Below are 16,727 nucleotides of genomic sequence, written 5' to 3'. Positions count from 1 at the left end.
TATGTGTGGGACAAGAGGTCGGGACGCCGTTTTTTGGTCGACACCGGTGCCGAGATCAGCGTCTTACCTCCGACGAGTTACGACACCCGCAACAGGGCACCGGGCCCCCCCCCCCCCCGAGGGCCGTGAATGGCAGCACGGTAAGGACCTACGGCACCCGTACGGTGCAACTACAGTTCACCTCCAGCCGGTTCACGTGGAACTTCACACTGGCCGCCGTAGCCCAACCACTTCTGGGCGCGGATTTTTTGCGGGCTCACAGCCTGCTGGTCGACCTGCCGAGGCAGAGGCTGGTCCACGCCGAGACCTTTCAGACGTTCTCCCTGGGAGAAGCCCAGTTGCCAGCCCCTCACCTCGGCTCCATCACGCTGTCCGACAACGACTTCACCAGAGTCCCGGCGGATTTCCCATCGGTTCTGGCACTGCAGTTTACGGCAGCCATGCCCCGACACGGCGTACAGCACCACATCCCGGCCCAGGGACCACCCCTCCACGCCCATGCTCGGCGGCTTCCCCCGGACAAGCTCCGACTGGCGAAGGAGGAGTTCAAGAGGATGAAGGAATTGGGGATCATCCGGCGATCTGACAGCCCATGGGCCTCCCCCCTGCACATGGTGCCCAAAGCGACAGGGGGCTGGAGACCGTGCGGTGACTACCGCAGGCTGAACGGGGCTACCACACCGGACCGCTACCCTGTGCTGCACATTCGGGACTTTGCAGCAAACCTGCACGGCACACAGATCTTCTCCAAGGTAGACCTCGTCCAAGGATACCATCAAATACCGATGCATCCGGACGACGTCCCCAAAACGGCTCTCATCACCCCGTTCGGCCTTTTCAAGTTCCTCCGCATGCCGTTCGGCCTGAAGAATGCCGCACAGACGTTCCAGCAGTTAATGGACGCGGTGGGACGCAACCTGGACTTCGCATTCATCTATTTGGACGACATCCTCATAGCCAGCAGCAGTCGTCAGGAGCATCTGTCCCACCTCCGTCAACTCTATGCCCGACTGAGTGAATACGGTCTAACAATCAACCCGGCCAAATGCCAGTTCGGGCTCGACACCATTGACTTCCTGGGCCACAGGATTACTAAAGACGGGGCAACTCCTCTGCCCGCTAAGGTAGATGCGGTCCGCCATTTCCCCCGACCCACCACGATCAAAGGCCTTCAGGAGTTCGTAGGTATGGTCAATTTCTACCACCGCTTCCTCCCTTCAGCTGCCCGAATCATGTGCCCCCTGTTCGCCCTGCTGACGGGTCCGGGCAAGGACATTGCCTGGGACGAGGAGTCCGCCGCCACTTTCATTCAAACGAAGGAAGCCTTGGCAAACGCCGCAATGCTAGTGCACCCCAGAATGGACGTCCCTACCGCCCTCACAGTGAACGCATCTTACACGGCAGTCGGTGGGGTGCTGGAACAACTCATTGAGGGGCGCTGGCAACCCCTGGCGTTTTTCAGCAAACACCTGCGGCCACCTGAGCTCAAATACAGTGCTTTCGACCGGGAACTGTTGGCGCTATACCTGGCAATCTGGCATTTCAGGTACTTCTTAGAAGGTAGGCCCTTCACCACGTTCACGGACCACAAGCCGCTTACCTTTACGTTCACGAAGGTGTCCGATCCCTGGTTGTACCGCCAGCAGCGCCATCTGTCCTACATCTCTGAATACACGACGGATGTCCGGCACGTCTCAGGTAAGGACAATGTCGTGGCAGACGCGCTCTCTCACCCTAACATTCACGCCCTTTCCCAAGGGGTAGACTTTGAGGCGCTGCCAGAGGCGCAGCAGGCAGACGAGGAGATCCTGAGTTACAGAACCGCAGTCTCCGGCTTGCAACTCCAGGACCTCCCCGTAGGCCCAGGTGAGAGGACCCTACTCTGTGACGTCGCCACCGGCCAACCCCGCCCCGTTGTTCCTGCAACCTGGCGACGACGTGTTTTCGACTCCATTCATAACTTAGCGCACCCCTCCATCAGGACAACTGTCCGGCTGGTAGCCAACCGGTTCGTTTGGCACGGACTCCGCAAGCAGGTCAGTGAATGGGCTAGAACGTGCATGCACTGCCAGACGGCCAAGGTGCAGCGGCACACCAAAGCTCTGCCGCAGCAGTTCCACCCCACCCACCGGCGTTTTGACCACATTCACATGGATATCGTGGGCCCCCTGCCAGTGTCGTGAGGAGCGCGGCACCTCCTGACTATTGTGGACCGGTTCACAAGATGGCCAGAGGCGATCCCACTCACAGACACTACCTCCGAATCTTGCGCCCGGGCATGGATCGCCACCTGGGTGTCCCACTTTGGTGTACCGGCCCACATTACCTCCGACAGAGGCGCCCAGTTCACCTCCAGCCTGTGGTCTGCTATGGCCAGCCTTTTGGGGACACAGCTGCACCACACCACTGCCTACCACCCACAGTCAAACGGACTAGTGGAGCGTTTCAACCGTCACCTGAAGTCGGCTCTCATGGCCCGCCTACGAGGAGCTAACTGGGCGGACGAGCTTCCCTGGGTCCTACTCGGCATCCGCACGGCGCCCAAAGAGGATCTGTACACCTCGTCGGCCAAGTTGGTGTAAGGCGCACCCCTGGTCGTCCCAGGAGAGTTCATACCAGCCCCAAGGGGGCAAGAGGAAGAACCCGCAGCAGTCCTGGGCAGACTACGCGAGAGGCTCGGTAACCTGGCCCCCATACCCACTTCACAGCATGGGCAGAACCCGACCTGCGTACCCAAAGACCTGCAAAACTGTAAGTTTGTTTTTGTACGACGGGGCGGACATCGGGCACCGCTACAGCGGCCCTACGAGGGGCCGTTTACGGTGATCAGAAACAATGGGTTCACATTCGTGCTGGACATTGGGGGGAAAGAGGAGGTTTTCACGGTGGACCGACTCAAACCGGCCCAGGTGGACTTGGTGCAGCCGGTCGAGATTCAGGCACCGCGGCGCAGAGGCAGACCTCCCAAACAGAGTCCGACCCAGACTGTGGACATTGGGGGGTGTATCGCCGGTTCTGGAGGGAGGGAGGGTTATGTGGCGACCCACTTCCCAGCGCACTCGAACCGACTCACAAAGCGGCGCGCGCTGGCATTGAGGCAGGTCCCAAAGAGGGCGCCAAGCCTGCTTCACCAGCAAGGGGAAAAGCCCGCGTGCGGGACGGGACTGTGAATACACGCCCCCTATAGCATTCCCGCCCGGGGAGGGCGGGATCAGGAAGGCTTTAAAGCGAGGCCTCAAAGTTTGAATAAACCTCTTTTGTAACTGCAGCTCACCGACTCCGTGTCGTTATTGCAGCGCTGCGTGTAGCACACCGCTACAGTATGATCTTTCCTGTATATGTGACCACATATTGTATTTGCTGAACTATTACAGAACAATTATATTTTGTATTTCCAATTTAGAAGTAAATGTTTTAGATGTACAAACCATTTATTGTAAGTAATGTATTTTTAAACCTCAAGTATAATACACACATGGTAGGTTATGTACATACAGTCTCTGGATTACAGAGAGCAAAGAAAAGTTGCATAAACCACTGAACAATTGAGAGAAAAGTCTATTCAATGGATGCTCAAAACTGTAACCAATGATTTAGATCTTTGGCTCAAATGCATAAGAAAGGGAGGAAATACAACAATTACTTGAAACCAAATCATTCCACACCACAGCAAAGAAAACATCAGCAAAGACCACAAAACCAATACGTCCGCTTCACATACCACACAGGAACCGCCACTACAAAACGTCACCTCAAGTCAATAAAGGAACAATACATAATTGACAAAGGCATTTCTTTTCATTAGAATATTTTCTGATTTCAATTTCCCCTGCTGTTCTATGTGTAAAATCTAGTCCATTCTTTTCAGGCCATTGTCCATTTAATCAAATCAGTACAGTACACACCAAGAATGCTCACTTCCTGAAAAAGAACTAAATGTCTGTGCATTTATTCTGCAAAATTCAGACAATAAGCATTGCCATAATAAATGCAACTGACTTTTGAATCACTTCTAAGCATGGTGCACAAAACATCCATTAAAAGCAACCTCCTGGTACTGGGAAACTACTTAACGAAACTCCATTTATCCAAACCTGCACCTCTCAGCATGCCTTTTGCACTTAATGATTTCCTCAAACCGTGCATCAGCCTCCATGCTAAATTAGTTCTGTTTGTGCTCCAGTTGTTCTGAAGAAATATTACCAGTGGGGTTCCTCTTGTACCTTTCATTTCCACTTGCTTTCAAAAGAAAAACCCTGTGCAATGGTCCTCAAATTGCTGACTGCGACTCATTTTGTTTTGAAATTATAACTTGTTTTGCCTTACTGTGAGAAAACATGCTAGTAATACTTCATGGTAAAATTTCCAAAATATATCATCTCACAATCCTTGGCAGATCATGCAACTCAAGCAGAGATGCAGATACATTCTGCAAATTGGTCTTTCCCAAATAATGTTAGCTTAACTAAAATATATTCTTCTGAAATTGTGTATCATAGCTGCACTCACTAATATTCAAAATTCTGGACAGGGCTTACAAAGCAGGAGCTGAGAAGCAAAGAGTCGCTGATCAGAGAATTTAGAACAAGAGAGCATAATTTGTGGTCAGCCACTTAGCATCAAGATGGAGAAATTTCTATATTTTTCATTCAGGAAGCTGTAATTCCAGTGAGTGTTTCATCAAAGATATTCAAAGAGGAGACTCAAACAACACACACAAAATGCTGATGGAACACAGCAGGCCAGGCAGCATCTATAGGAAGAAGCACTGTCGACGTTTCGGGCCGAGACCTTTCCCTTCGAAGGGTCCTGATGAAGGGTCTCAGCCCGAAACGTCGACAGTGCTTCATCCTATAGATGCTGCCTGGCCTGCTGTGTTCCACCAGCATTTCGTGTGTGTTGTTTGAATTTCCAACATCTGCAGATTTCCTCATGTTTGCTCAAAGAGGAGACTGATGGGTTTTTGTAATCAAAGGACTTAGGATTTGGTAAGGAATCAGCTGCAATCATACTGAAAGAAAAACTAGCTCTTTCTCTTTGCTTGTTTTGCTCTTAAAATACTGGTCTGGCATTTTGTATTTTTCATTGTGGCATCACAAGGACTTTGAGTTCTGCCTCAATCATATAAAGTTCTACTGGCCCTTATTCTGCTTAGCCAACCACCACCTGCCCACTACCCTCAACTACTAATAACATCCTGAATGTCAAGCCAAATTTGAAATTACTTTTTTTGAACTATATTTTACTAGGCTACACATCTCAAGGAGCTATATGGCCTTCTCCCACTTAAATTAGCACTGAAACTTCATTTCTCTGATTCTCTATTTACAAGAGAATCACATTGATAATTTTCTTCCTCACCAGCCTGATTATATACCTGGGAAGGTTTCTTAAATCAATATGTGAATAGTCCAACAAGAAGAGGGGTCATACTGGACTTGGTATTGGGTAATGAACTTGGTCAGGTGACTGACCTTTCAGTGGGTGAAGAGTTAGGGAACAGTGACCACAACTCCTCAACTTTCAATATAGCTGTAGATCAGGATAGCTATGGCATTCATGGAGAGTTTTAAATTGGAAAAGGGCAAATTGCAAGGGCATTCGGCAGAAATTAAGCATTCGTTGGAAACACCTTTACTCTGGCAATCAGAGACATGGAGGGTGTTTAAAGATCAATTGCCCAGAGTACAGGAAAGGTACTTTCCTATTGGAAGGAAGGACAGGGATGGAAAGATAAGAGAAACTTGGATGTTCAGAGAGTTGATGAATTTAGTCAAGAAGAAAAAGGAAAAGTATGTAAAGCTTCAGAAGTCAGGCTTAAACAAAGAACACTAGTAGTTAAATAAGCCAGAAAAGAACTAAATAAGGGAATTAGTGCAAAGGTCTTAGGCTCCCTTGCTATATACAAACGTCTGTGTGCCTAAGACTTATGCACACTAATGTATATTGCCAAAACATAGGAGTGAAATGGTTTTCAGCTTTTATTGATAGAGCATTATGGACGGTAGTTATGTAGAGAAGCAAAAGGAAGTCACATGTCTTGTTCAGCCTCTCCAAGTCCTTTAGTTCACAGCCTCTATCTCCTGGTTACTATTCAAAAAAATTTACTGAACCATAACAAAAATTTTATAAAAAAACTCAGCGCAATCTCAGTCACACAGCTCACAATACTTCAACTATAACTTGAACTAGCAGAGCAAGAACATGCATTTCAAATCAAGCTAGATATTTGCTATTTAAAACATATTTCTAGATATATGGCACACATGAAACTGTTGTGATTAGACCTCTCGCAAAACAAATCAATGTTCAAAGCAGCAAAATTTAATTTAAAAATGGCATATCCTAACTACACAAGATAAATTCTTGTAGCTTACTCCAATATTACTGATATTTTAAGAAAATTACAATGTACTACCTTTAAGTTATTCATAAATATTGAAATAAATGATGCTGGATTTTATTGAAGTCTGCACTATTTTCAGCATGAATTATTATTGATTAATTGTGTTTAACAGACACAAACAACCGTGGAGATTGAACTATGCTTTCGATAGTGAAAAATGTTTTATGTACCAAAATACTGGGTTGAGAAGGCACAAGTATTACTAAATTTTTATGAGTAATTAAGCATTTTTGATATGACCGGAACCAAAGACATAACTCTAGATTGGATGCCATTTCAGTTATTTTAGCTTTACAATAAAACAACCACCTCAGTGCTTTCAGTGTTATTCTGCAACAGAACAATCTGGAGCAAATCATGAGGATAGGAGCATGATAGTTATGAAAATGCTGCTGTGATCCAGCAACACAAGAGGTAATTTTCAGTAGTCCATTAACTTATCAGCATATCATTTGGAATACGAAAGGAAAGCAAAACAACCAGGGAGAGCTGGTGTAAGTCACAGGGAGAATATTGACAGTCAGCCAAGGTCAGAATCGAACCCGGCTCACTGAAGCTGTATAGCAACAGCACTGATGGGTGCATAAACTAGTTGCCCTTAGCCCTGCTGCCTCACAGCTCAACTCAAATTGTCCGTTAAATGCCAATATAAATAATTGTTATCAGGTTGAAGAACCAGAAGGAGAAGGTCAACTAGGAGGTTCTGTAGAGGTAATAGCCAGAAAATTGGCATGGAATTTTTAAAAATTTGCTAATTTGCTTCTAATTTTAATTCCCCCCCCCCAAGGAAAAAATTAATTAAACCCACCATAAACACCATTTAAAATTCACCAAGGTAGAACTGTCTCAAAACTTTTTTTTAAATTACAAAACTTTAAAATCAACCTTCTCAAAGTTGTCAATTATTTTCAACCTGTTCTCTTTAAATATCTACAAAGGTAATTCATAGAACTGAACATAGAAAAGAAGAAAACAACTTTTTTTCCATGCTGTATTATGAATGCAGCGGATAGGTACAACTTATCATATATAGGCACAGCTGACAGGTTAAAACTGTCAAGTCCTACAAATTCTATAAATGTGTTAGCAAGATAAAGCATCTTATATCAGTAAATATTGACCAATATTCACTGTTTTACATTAAACAGCATTTCAAATTAATGCTTTCAGCAGAATTTTCTATCTTCAATAAACTTAAACCATTCCTTTTTCCAACCTGTGAAATTCAAGCCCCTTCAGATTCTCAGAACTATTTTAAAGTTTTGGCATCAACACAGTTGAAGGTACATACTGTATCCATTACAATCTACACTCAATGGCCACTTTATTAGGTACACCTGCTCATGAACACAAAGATCTAATCAGCCAATCATGTGGCAGCAACTCGATGTATAAACCCATGTGGACAGGGCCAAGAGGTTCAGGTGTTGTTCAGACCAAACAGAATGAGGAAGAAATGTGATCTAAGTGACTTCTTTCAGAGTCGATGCCTCCAGAAGACATGGTACATCATTAAAGACCCCTCACACCCTCTCCATAAACTGTTCTTCTGCCATCAGGCAAACTTTACAGGAGCATCAAAACAAAAACTACAAGGTTACTAAACAGTTTCCTCCCACAGGCAGTCAGACTGCTAAATAGCTGCTTCTACCTGACTGCTCTGGACACTTTTAACTTGCACTGGACACTTATAAATTGATTTTAACCGACATGTGGCTGTTGTGTTTTACTATTTATTGTTGTGTTTACTATTTGTTGCATTTGTAATGTTATGATTGCACTTGCCCCTGGGAAACACTATCTCATTCTGCCCTGCAGGGCTGAAGTATGGTTGGAATGACAATTTTTGAATCTTGAATCTTGATCGTGGAATGACTTTGATGCCACAGAGGGTGGTTTGAGTATCTTATAAACTGCTGATCTCACACTCAACAATCTCTAGCGTTTAAAAAGAATGCAAATAAAGAAAAACATCCAGTGAATGGGATGTCTTTAACAAGAGAGATGTCAGAGGAAACTGGTTCAAGTTGCGAAGGCGACAGTAACACTAATAACGTGTTATTACAGTGATGTGCAGAGCAGCATCTACGAATGCACAACATATCGAACCTTGACGTGGATGGGCTACAGCAGCAGAAGACTACAAACATATACTCAATACCCACATTTATTAGATACAGGGGGTACCTAATAAAGTGACCACTGAGTGTAATTCAAACGAAACACCAGCGACATCACAAATGGCCTCTTTCCCACCAATGCCCCAGTTTTAAATAAAACTTTTCATGTTAAAATTTCTCTATGATTTCATGCACCCTTATCTCCAGCTGTCTGTTGATCTATAGCACAAGATTTGTGGGTTCCTCTAACTTTTATTCATCCCCTTTCCTCTTCAGTTACCATTTCTTCATTTATCTGGGCCACACGTTCTGAAACCACTTCCATTAACTTCACTGTATCACTTCCTTCCATAAAACTTAAGCTTCACTCTGTTTTGGCTCAGTGTCAATGTTTGTCTTCGTACACTCCTATGAAGCACCTTGGGATGTTCTGTAATGCGAAAAGCACTATATAAATACAAGCTGTTGTTTACATTCCCCTATCAGCCTTCTGGTTCTTTTCTGCACCATGTTGTGTACTTAAATACCAGCCTTGTTTCTTGATAACCAAAAATGGACACTGCTTATAGCTCCTGACTGATAATGATACCAGGTATAATTCATCAATTTTCTCTGGCTCGTATTCAATTCAATATTCTCTGAAGCTTGTTTAATTCTGCTCTTTACTAACTGTACCATTGAATATTGATTCCTCTAAAAACTAAATTTGCTTGAAATACCAAATAGACCAATCTGTTACAGTAGACAGATGAACAAGAGATGCCCATCAGACTAACTGATGCATTCCCTCTCAATAGATGCTGTCTGATTTTTTTCATATTTTGCTCTTACTTCACACTTCCACTGTTTCTGACTCAACCAAAGATATTAATTTCATGGAACAAAATAGGTATTAGGATAAAAAGACACAACAATACATGAATTTACATTTTAAAGAGGATTTTTTTTTAAATACTTGTGTATCAATGATGCTCTGAATAAAACAAACTAATGTTGGATCAAAATGGGGAATTTAGGAGTTGCAGAACATCAAACTCATGAGCTCATCTTTGAAACTTAACGCAAGACTTTACAATTTAATTTGCAGTTATCAACTGTAAAATATCAACTGGTCACACAACATATCATTACCTGATGTAGCAATGATCTCTTAATCAGATGAAATTTCTATTTCTGAATATATTTTTCCAGCATACAAAGAGTTAAATCAACCTTGCTATGCTCTGATGAGCTCATTCATGATGTGTTCAGAGAAGCTTGCACACCATTAGAATCATGTCCAATGACATACAAAAACTAAACTACTTTTAATGTAACATTCATTTTTTCTGTACACCAATAATGCTATTTTTCTAGATGATTTCAATAAACATTAGAAAAAAGGTAGTGTTGGCTTAACTTAAATAAGTATGATCATTATTCAGCATTTTAGGTATGCCTAAAGCCCATTTTTAAACTATTTACACTGAAATATCATTAGCAAGAAATCAATTAGCAGCAAACCAATGGTTTAAACAAGGTGGTATTAACACTGCCAAAGGCTGTGGGCATTACTAGGATACCATGCTTTTCCTGGAAACACACAAAACAATTTGCCAAACAGACATGCTCTTCATTTTTGTTTAAGAAGCCATTTAACTCACTCTCAGTTCCATGAGGCAGTTCCAATTGCTACATTTATTCCATTTAAGGAAAATATGAATCCCGGGATAAAATGCTACACCCAGCAAACCTGGCTAATCAATGGATATAATATTTGCTCCATACATGCCAAGTCATCTCCAAGAAAAGAGTCCAAACATCTTCCAATAATATTGAAAAGAATTTCCATGGTGATCATACCATTAATAACCAAAAACTCAACAGACTGGTGACGTCAGTATTATCATTAACAGAAAATGGGCAACCTACAATGAATGACTCACCACTCACTTCCCCATGACCCTTCCACTATATTCAAGATAGAAATCAAGAATGTGCTCAATTTACTCGATGAATGCAGCTCTAATAACACTCATGCATCCATCCAGGTCATCACAGTCTCCCTAACAGGCAACCAATGCTCCACCCCAAACATTCACTGTACAGTGTACAATAGTGTACTGTGACTATTTGCCAAAATTCCTTCAACTGCATCTCCATAACCAGTAACCTCTACCACCTGGAATAAGGACAGATTTGAAAATATCATTACATACAAGGCAAACACTGTTCTCAATTAAAGCAAGACAAAACAAACATTAATTGTGGACAACAACTAGCAAACGGAGAATAGCACTCATGTTTACAAACTTACACGCAAGAGAGTATCAAATAAAAATGTTATCCAAGTTAAATACAGTTGTCAATCAAGATGATTTGAACTTCAACAACTCCATTTCACATCACATTTTAAAATGATTTCTTAAATGTCAATTGTTATTCTACCGAAGGAATTAAGAAACTTATTTCAACGAATTTTATCTACTCTCAGCAGAACAACTTTCTGTGACCATCTCTGAGATAATGCTTTGTAAGTGTAAGCAAATAACAGAAAAAAACCACACTTGATACCTGTCTTGAGGAACTTTACTCTAAAAAAAATCTACATATTAGTGTACATATTTCAAGAATGATTTAAAACTGTTTGAAATGTAATGTGATGGAATATCACATGTTGATTTATGACACCCCCTTTATTAACATTTCATTACTTTGAAACATTTTGGTGAGCTAATACGATTTACTGGAAAAGAGTCAAAATGAATAAACTTCTGTTTTTTTCAGCACAAGCTCTTTGGACTGCAATGATATATATATATACCCTGCAACTTTGCATCGTGCTGCAATTCTACAGCCTTGATGCATTGTTGTTTTTTATTTGAAAACCAAATTATTACCTGCTGACTCAGCCTCAGGGTATAAAACATAATTACTGACAACATATAGAACATATATCATAAAAAATTACCTGAAGTGAGAACCTATATTGTTTAGTTACAATACCAACACTTAATGGAAAAGCAGAAAGTGTGAAAAGTTAAATTTTAAAAAAACAGAAATACTCAGTCGTCAGGCAGCATCTATAGAGAAATAAATATTTTTAGATAGATAGATAGATAGATACTTTATTCATCCCCATGGGGAAATTCAACTTTTTTCCAATGTCCCATACACTTGTTGTAGCAAAACTAATTACATACAATACTTAACTCAGTAAAAAATATGATATGCATCTAAATCACTATCTCAAAAAGCATTAATAATAGCTTTTAAAAAGTTCTTAAGTCCTGGCGGTAGAATTGTAAAGCCTAATGGCATTGGGGAGTATTGACCTCTTCATCCTGTCTGAGGAGCATTGCATCGATAGTAATCTGTCGCTGAAACTGCTTCTCTGTCTCTGGATGGTGCTATGTAGAGGATGTAGAGGGTGATATACTTAACTAAATCTCGTCAATTCCCTCAGGGAAGTAGAAGAGATCTGTGGTATAGTTTTGTAAAACAGACAATTATACCAGAAGTTGTGCAAAAAATAGCTGCTACAATTCCTCCATTGTAATAGTATCACCACTTCATTCGCTACACAGTACTTTGATAAATTTGGTAATTCTAAAAAGGAGGAGGAATGCACTGTATAATCTCAAGGCTTTCCTCTTTTAACACACTGGGAAACAAAATTAAATTAGATGATAAGACTGGGAGAATAAAACAGATGGTCAGGAATCCAAGAATGATTAAATAGTTAAAGAAATTAAAAGTAAAGGAACGAAAAGTTGATCTGGAGGATGAGTAAGTAGTGACAGTAGTAATACCAAGGGGAACTTAATTTTCAATCTGAAAGAGTGATGTAAATGAGATACTATTTCATAAGTTATACTAAGCATAATTTTAACAACAGATGAGACAGTGAACAGAATATTGAAGCAAATGCCACTGGAATGCAGGCAGCTCACTTACATAGTGATCAAAGCATCTAACATCCAAATCACATTTGCCCTTCCATATGAAAAAGACTGCTTTGCAAATATTCTGAAATACAGGATTCTGAGTGAAAATATAGGCTTTTGTATGTTTGTCGGAAAGGAGGAATTTATTAATCATTCTGAATTTGCTTGGAAAGGCAGTGAGGGAAGAGTAATTAAGGAGTAGAGCGAGTTTCACACAAAAACACTATAAAGAACAAAATAAAACAACAGGAGTGAGCCATTCAGCCCCTGTGCCAACTCTACCAATCAATAAGGTCAAGGCTAATCCTTATCTCTTCTGGCCCCATATCATTTGGTTCTCTTAATATCCAAAAACAATACTGATCTCTGTGTGTGCAATAGAGTGACTGGAATTCAAAATACACAAGGGTTGAGGATGCTCAAAGATTCACCACAGTTCTTAACTCAGTCCTGAATAACAAATCCTCAATTTGAAACTGTCTTCCTTATTCCTGAAACTGCAGCAAGGAGAAACACCAATCCATCATCTAAGCCCCATAAAATGAGCTAGGTTTCAAACAGATATGCTCTTATTTTCCTAAGTTTGAAAACCTGGGTCAAAACCATTTAACCTTCCATCCCAGGAATCAATCTGGGAAACCTTTGTTGTAGTCCCTCAATCATAAGTATGGTGTTTCTTTATAAGACCAGACATCACAAATGCAGTCTCTCCATAGCCATATACAATTAGAATAGATGAAAAGATATCTTTGATTGTGGCATTATGTTCTAACTAAGAAAACGTGGAGGAAGAATAATGTAAGATGGACATTGATGGGAGTGGAATGCGAAACAGGAGGAATCCAACTGTGGGTCTGGAAAGGAGGTGTGATCAGAAATTTTAAATATGAAACAAATATTTTAGATATTTTGGAGGTCCTCATCAACCACAATGGAGAAAAAACCTTTCAGGGGTGTCAAACTCATTTTAGGTCACGGACCGGATTGAGCAAAATGCAGCTTCATGCGGGCCGGATCAGTTGGACGCGTGCGAACGCAGTTTTCGTTGCCTCCGTTTTTTCAGCCTGCTCTCATGTGTCTCAGTCTCTGCTATAACTACAAAGTGTTTCACTTTACAAATTCCGTTTCTTATGAAGAAGACTGCCGAATAAACACTAAAAACCCTGAAAACCTGGTACCTGAATAAACTCAGCATTAGCCATATCATACGCCATAGGCGCTTTGATTACTGGGGCCAGCTTTAATAGTAATTAGATATTATCTCGCGGGCCAAAGATAATTCCACCGCGGGCCTTGAGTTTGACATATATGCCTTAGATGAAGAAAAGAAAGGTACTTTGGAAAATCTGCTGGGAAACTGAATTCTAAAGACACATAAAAGAGATAGGAAAAGCAACAGAAAGAAGTAGATTCACTAAAGGAGACTGTGAAGACAATAAACAAATAATGAATGTTTTATTGATTACCTATCCCCAGAAATAGAGATTAAGGTTAAATGATGAAAGTGTCAAAAATGAACTTTCTTAGGGTTGTACTATAGGCCTCCCAATATCAGCAAGAATTAGAGGAACAAATATGTTGGGAAGATCATGATTATTCTCAGAATAATAGAATTAAGAGTACACAACTTTAACTTTCCTAATACTAACAGGGACTGCCATAGTTCAGAGATTAGCTGAATTTGTTAAGTGCGTCCAGGAAAATTATCACAAGCCTAGATAGCCTGACTGGAGAGAAAGCAACAATCAACCTCCTCTTGGGAAATGAAACTGGGAAAGAGGCTGCAGTGTCAGTTGGGGAGCAATTTAAACCAATGACCATAATGCTAGCTTCAAAATAGTTATTGAAGAAGACAGGACTGATTCACAAGTTAAAGTCCTAAATTGAGGCAGGGAAATTTGATGACATTAGACATGAGCTTCCAAAGGCTGATTGGGAAAGATTGATGAGAGGTGAAGGGACATCTGGCAAGTGTGATCCCTTTAAAAGAGAGTCAGGCAAAACTGCCAGAGAATGTTGTAGAGGCAGGTACAATTACAGTACATAATAGATATTCAGACAGGTACATTGATAGGAAAGGTTGAGAGAGCTATGGACCAAAAGCAGAGAAGTGTGATGAGGCCAGGTAAACAGTTCTCTCAGCAAAGTTGAATTGGTGTCTAGGGTGTCATTCCACGTTCTATGACTCTACAACTTTAAGACAAAATAAAGGCATGGCTGGCAGCATTAGGAAACCCTGGCTGACAAGAGATATTGAGATTCTGGTCATGAAGAAGGGGCAATTATCAGGTATAGGCAGCTGGGATCAACCAAATCCCTTGAGTTTACTAAATCCCAAGTTTATTAAAAACAAAAATCTAACATGGGAAAGAATAGCCCCCCCCTTAGGAATTAGTCATTATAAATTCATAAATGAAACCACAGTACTTAAAATCTCAGATGGCAATGAGGCAGTTGCAACACTGCCATACAAAAGTTCAAATGTTCAGAGTTAATTTATTATCAAAATACATATATGTCACCATATAGTACCTGAGATTCATTTTCTTGTGGGCATACATAGTATATAGAAAGAAACACGAGAATCAATGAAAAACTGTACGATACAGATGGACAAACAACCAACTTGCAAAAAACAAACAATGCAAAAACAAGAAGAAAATAATAATAATGACCAATAAATATTGAGAACATGCATTGTAGCATCTTTAAAAATGAGTCCATTGGTTATGGAATCAATTCAGTGTTGAGGTGAATGAAGTTATCCCCTCTGGTTCAACAGCCTGATGGTTGAGGGGTAATAACTGTTCCTAAACCTGGTGGTCAATTGGGTGAGTGGTATGGCAACAACTTCGCACTCAACATCAGGAAGACCAAGGAATTGATTGTGGACTTCAGAAAGAGGAAGGAGGTAGAACATATATCAGTCTCATTTCAATGGTCAGCAGTGGAAAGTGTGAGCAGCTTCAAGTTCCTTGGTATTAATATCTCATTAGATCTGTCCTAGGGCCAACATACTGAAGCAATTACAAATAAAGCAATCTATGGACTCAACCTCTTTAGGAGTTTGAGGAGATTAGGAGTGTCACCACAGACTCTGCAGATATTTGTAGATGTACAGTAGAGCGTTTTCCAACTAGTTGCATCATATACCTGGTGTGGAGGCTCCAAAGCATAGGATTGCAAGAAGCTACATTAGGGTTTGGGATCGTTGTAGACTTAGTCAGCCCTACTCTGGGCACAACTCTCCCCACCAAGGAGAAGGGGGGAGTGGAGTGAAGGAACGAAGGAGAGGACTAGGGATGACAAAGAGGGAAGATTGTTGGAGAATGCTGGATGGAGGGGATGAAATTGTGTGGGGTTGTTGGACGGAGGGATGTTACTGCGGAGCAGTTAAATAGAGGGGTGAGATTATGGGGGGAGTTGGATAAAGGTGTGTGATTGTGAGGTGTTGTTGGATGGAAGGGTGGGATGGGGGAGCTGGTGGAGGGGGTAGTAGTGAAGAGGATACGAGAGTGGAATAGGAGCAGAATCAGGTACTGATGGAGATGCTGCCATCCCGGTCACTGCCCCCTTCTCCGTTACCCTCCGGCCAGGTCAGGGGTCAGTGTGTCCGTTCCCACAGCGGAGCGCGAGGATCGCAAACCCAACACTCTACCACGCACAGGTAGCTCGAAACGAGTCTGCCCTCGGTCCCCAGATATCTAACCGCCTGAGCCGAGCCTCACGCCATGACTCGTCCGACATTTATGAGACTCACCTGTAAAATGGACGCGTTGTCCCGCCGACAGCCGCTGACTGCAGCAACAGTGTGATCGCCAGTACCGGCGGCCAAAACATCGCGAGATCTGGCACCTGCTACTCGCCCGCAGCGCCCACTTCTCGCGAGAGGTCGGTGGAGGGCGCCGTGTGGGGGGGAAGAGGCTGTGCGATCCGTGCAATTAGCACAATGTTAGTGCCGCAGAGCTCATCGTTGGTTATCCACAGACGTAATCGAACTCAGTCTGCAAAAGATCACTCTGACCAGTGCAACCATTGGCAAATGTCTTTGTGATAAGGTAGATAGGTGACCACAAGGTTAAGCAGATTTATTCTTGTCAGAGGTCTTCGACCTGAATTACTAACTCTCTTTCCATAGTTGCTGAATGACCTGTTGAGTATTTCCATCCCTTTTTAATTCAACTGTCTTGCTTTTAGAGTTTTTTCTTCGATTCATTCTTTAGTTTCTGAAGCGGTGGAAGTAAAGTAGGACATTTCTGGCCTTTAGTACACAGG

At 42.3% G+C, this 16,727-nt stretch overlaps 1 protein-coding gene across 4 annotated transcripts in view; it reads right to left on the bottom strand.

The window, feature by feature from the left end:
• The window catches only part of LOC140714264 (ubiquitin carboxyl-terminal hydrolase 54-like), a 164,387-nt gene extending 148,081 nt beyond the window's left edge, over positions 1-16,306 (bottom strand). For all 4 annotated transcript variants that reach the window (XM_073025325.1, XM_073025327.1, XM_073025328.1 and 1 more), the window contains exon 1: positions 16,213-16,306. The gene's annotated coding sequence lies outside the window, so the exon portion shown is untranslated. The remainder of the gene's footprint in view (positions 1-16,212) is intronic.
• Between the last annotated feature and the right edge of the window lie 421 nt (positions 16,307-16,727).

The sequence above is a fragment of the Hemitrygon akajei genome, chromosome 21 (assembly GCF_048418815.1).
Source record: "Hemitrygon akajei chromosome 21, sHemAka1.3, whole genome shotgun sequence".
Lineage (NCBI taxonomy): Eukaryota > Metazoa > Chordata > Chondrichthyes > Myliobatiformes > Dasyatidae > Hemitrygon > Hemitrygon akajei.
Note: the sequence above shows the minus strand (reverse complement) of the source record. Positions and strands in the feature narration are given on the sequence as shown.